At 36.8% G+C, this 4741-nt stretch overlaps 1 non-coding gene across 1 annotated transcript; it reads left to right on the forward strand.

Annotated features, from left to right (window-relative positions):
• Positions 1-1783: 1783 nt before the first annotated feature.
• Positions 1784-1909, forward strand: LOC136121790 (U6atac minor spliceosomal RNA). The gene has a single exon (XR_010655800.1). It is a non-coding gene; the product is annotated as a U6atac minor spliceosomal RNA (small nuclear RNA).
• The last annotated feature ends 2832 nt before the right edge of the window (positions 1910-4741 follow it).

The following is a 4741-nucleotide window of genomic DNA, read 5'->3' on the forward strand; positions in this document are numbered from 1 at the left end:
CAACTCTATGCCAATAAAATGGACAACCTGGAAGAAATGGACAAATTCCTACAAAGGTATAACCTTCCAAGACTGAACCAGGAAGAAACAGAAAAGATGAACAGACGAATCACAAGGAATGAAATTGAAACTGTGATTAAAAATCTTCCAACAAACAAAAGCCCAAGACCAGATGGCTTCACAGGTGAATTCTATCAAACAAGTAGAGAAGAGCTAACACCAATCCTTCTCAAACTCTTCCAAAAAACTGCAGCAGAAGGAACACTCCCAAACTCATTCTATGAGGCCACCAACACCCTCATACCAAAACCAGACAAAGATAGTACAAAAAAGAAAATTACAGACCAATATCACTGATGAACACAGATGCAAAAATCCTCAACAAAATACTAGCAAACAGAATCCAACAACACATTAAAAGGATCATACACCATGATCAAGTGGGATTTATCCCTGGGATGCAAGGATTCTTCAATATACGCAAACCAATCAATGTGATACACCATATTAACAAATTAAAGAATAAAAACCATATAATCATCTCAATAGATGCAGAAAAAGCTTTTGACAAAATTCAACACCCATTTATGATAAAAACTCTCCAGAAAGTGGGCACAGAGGGAACCTACCTCAACATAATAAAGGCCATATAAGACAAACCCACAGCAAACATCATTCTCAATGGTGAAAAACTGAAAGCATTTCCTCTAAGATCAGGACAAGACAAGGATGTCCACTCTCACCACTATTATTCAACATAGTTTTGGAAGTGTTAGCCACAGCAATCAGAGAAGAAAAAAACATATACAAGTAATACAAATTGGAAAAGAAGAAGTAAAACTGTCACTGTCTGCAGATGACATGATACTATACATAGAAAATCCTAAAGATGCCACCAGAAAACTACTAGAGCTAATCAATGAATATGGTAAAGTTGCAGGATACAAAATTAATGCACAGATATCTCTTGCATTCCTGTACACTAATGATGAAAAATCTGAAAGAGAAATAAAGGAAACACTCCCATTTACCACTGCAACAAAAAGAATAAAATACCTAGGAATAAACCTACCTAGGGAGACAAAAGACCTGTACGCAGAAAACTATAAGACACTGATGAAAGAAATTAAAGATGATACCAAAAGATGGAGAGATATACCATGTGCTTGGATTGGAAGAATCAATATTGTGAAAATGACTATACTACCCAAAGCAATCTACAGATTCAATGCAATCCCTATCAAATTACCAATGGCATTTTTTACAGAACTAGAACAAAAAAATCTTAATATTTGTACAGAGACACAAAAGACCCTGAATAGCCAAAGCAGTCTTGAGGGAAAAAAAAAAAGGAGCTGAAGGAATCAGACTCCCTGACTTCAGACTATACTACAAAGCTACAGTAATCAAGACAATATGGTACTGGCACAAAAACAGAAACATAGATCAATGGAACAAGATAGAGAGCCCAGAGATAAACCCACGCACCTATGGTCACCTTATTTTTGATAAAGGAGGCAAGGATATACAATGGAGAAAAGACAGTTTCTTCAGTAAGTGGTGCTGGGAAAACTGGAAAGCTACATGTAAAAGAATGAAATTAGAACACTCCCTAACACCATACACAAAAATAAACTCAAAATGGATTCGAGACCTAAACGTAACACCAGACACTATAAAACTCTTAGAGGAAAACATAGGAAGAACACTCTTTGACATAAATCACCACAAGATCTTTTTGATCTACCTCCAAGAGTAATGGAAATTAAAAGAAAAATAAACAGTGTTGTATGAAAGGAGAGAAGGTTAGCACTCCCCTTGACAAGGATGGAAGAGACCTTCGGGTCTAACAACACGCATACGGTTAAGGCATTGCCACTTACTTCGTGCCATCTAACCACTGTTTTTACCATTGTAAAGCAATTATACCCTAATAAAGATGTTTAAAAAAAAAAAAGAAAGAAAAATAAACAAATGGGACCTAATGAAACTTAAAAGCTTTTGCACAGCAAAGGAAACCATAAACAAGATGAAAAGACAACCCTCAGAATGGGAGAAAATATTTACAAATGAATCAACGGACAAAGGATTAATCTCCAAAATATATAAACAGCTTATGCAGCTCAATATTAAAAAAACAAACATCCCATCCAAAAATGGGCAGAAGACCTAAATAGACATTTCTCCAAAGAAGACATACAGATGGCCAAGAAGTACATGAAAAGCTGCTCAACATCACTAATTATTAGAGAAATGCAAATCAAAACTATAATGAGGTATCACCTCACACTAGTCAGAATGGGCATCATCAGAAAATCTACAAACAACAAATGCTGGAGAGGGTGTGGAGTAAAGGGAACCCTCTTGCACTGTTGGTGAGAATGTAAACTGATACAGCCACTATGGAGAACAGTATGGGGGTTCCTTAAAAAACTAAAAATAGAACTACGATACGACCCAGCAATCCCACTACTGGGCATATACCCTGAGAAAACCATAATTCAAAAAGAGTCATGTACCAAAATGTTCATTGCAGCTCCATTTACAATAGCCAGGACTTGGAAGCAACCTAAGTATCCATCAACAGATGAATGGATAAAGAAGATGTGGCACATATATACAATGGACTATTACTCAGCCATAAAAAGAAACGAAATTAAGATATTTGTAGTGAGGTGGATGGACCTAGAGTCTGTCATACAGAGTGAAGTAAGTCAGAAAGAGAAAAACAAATACCGTATGCTAACACATATATATGAAATCTAAGGGGAAAAAAAAAAGGTCATGAAGCACCTAGGGGTAAGATGGGAATAAAGACACAGACCTACTAGAGAATGGACTTGAGGATATGGGGAGGGGGAAGGGTAAGCTGTGACAAAGTAAGAGAGTGGCATGGACATATATACACTACCAAACGTAAAACAGCTAGTGGGAAGCAGCCGCACAGCACAGGGAGATCAGCTTGGTGGTTTGTGACCACCTAGAGGGGTGGGATAGGGAGGGTGGGAGGGAGGGAGATGCAAGAGGGAAGAGATATGGGAACATATGTATAGGTATAACTGATTCATTTTGTTATAAAGCTGAAACTAACACACCATTGTAAAGCAATTATACTCCAATAAAGATGTTAAAAAATACAATAAAAATAAAATAAAAACAATATATCTTAAAAAAAAAAGATGTGGCACATATATACAATGGAATATTACTCAGTCATAAAAAGGGACGAAACTGAGTTATCTGTAGTGAGGTGGATGGACCTAGAGACTCTCATACAGAGTGAAGTAAGTCATAAAGAGAAAAACAAATACCGTATGCTAACACACATACATGGAATCTAAAAAAAAAAAAAAAGAACATGGTCAGAAGAACCTAGGGGCAAGATGGGAAAAAAGATGCAGACCTACTAGAGAATAGACTTGAGGATACAGGGAGGAGGAAGGGTAAGCTGGGACAAAGTGAGAGAGTGGCATGGACATACATACACTACCAAATGTAAAATAGATAGCTAGTGGGAAGCAGCCACATAGCACAGGGAATCAGCTCGGTGCTTTGTGACCACTTAGAGGGGTGGGACAGGGAGGGTGGGAGGGAGGGAGATGCAAGAGGGAAGAGATATAGGGACATATGTATATGTATAACTGATTCACTTTGTTATAAAGCAGAAACTGACACACCATTGTAAAGCAATTATACTCTAATAAAGATGTTAAAAAAAGAAAAATAGAAAAAGCATTCAATTGTAAAAAAAAAAAAAAAATTACCATATGATCTAGCAATCCCACTACTGGGCATATACCCAGAGAAAACCATAATTCAAAAAGACACATGCACCCCAATGTTCATTGCAGCACTATTTACAATAGCCAGGTCCTGCAAGCAACCTAAATGCCCATCGACAGATGAATGGATAAAGAAGATGTGGTACATATATACAATGGAACATTACTCAGCCATAGAAAGGAATGAAACTGGGTCATCTGTAGAGATGTGGATGGATCTAGAGACTGTCATACAGAGTGAAGTCAGAAAGAGAAAAACAAATATCGTATATTAACGCATATATGTGGAAGCTAGAAAAATGATACAGATGAACCGGTTTGCAGGGAAGAAATTGAGACACAGATGTAGAGAACAAATGTATGGACACCAAGGGGGGGAAGTGGTGGGGCGGTGGGGATGGTGGTGTGCTGAATTGGGTGATTGGGATTGACATACATACACTGATGTGTATAAAATGGATGACTAATAAGGACCTGCTGTATAAAAAAATAAAATGTATTTAAAAAATTTTTTTAATAAATCTCTTTTTAAAAACTGATAAAATCATTTTCAAAAAAAAAGAAAAAAAGAAGGAAGTCCTGCCATTTGTGACAACATAGATGAAACTTGAGGGTGTTATGCCAAGTGAAATAAGTTGAGAAAGAAAGACAAATACTGTATGATCTCATTTATATGTAGAATCTAAAAAATTCCAACTCATAGAAACAGAGAGTAGATTAGTAGTTGTGAGGGGTGGGGGGATAGGGGAAAGGGGTGAAGGAGGTCAAAGGGTACAAACTTCCAGGTGTAAAAATGAGTTCTAAGAGCTAACGTGCAGCATAGTGACTGTAGTTAATGATACTGTGTTGTACACTTGAAATTTACTAAGAGAGTAAATCAACAGTTCTTACCACAAAAAATGATAATTATGTGAGGTGATGGATGTGTTAACTAACCTTATTGTGTTAATCAATTTTCA

The sequence above is a fragment of the Phocoena phocoena genome, chromosome 3 (assembly GCF_963924675.1).
Source record: "Phocoena phocoena chromosome 3, mPhoPho1.1, whole genome shotgun sequence".
NCBI classification, from domain to species: Eukaryota; Metazoa; Chordata; class Mammalia; order Artiodactyla; family Phocoenidae; genus Phocoena; species Phocoena phocoena.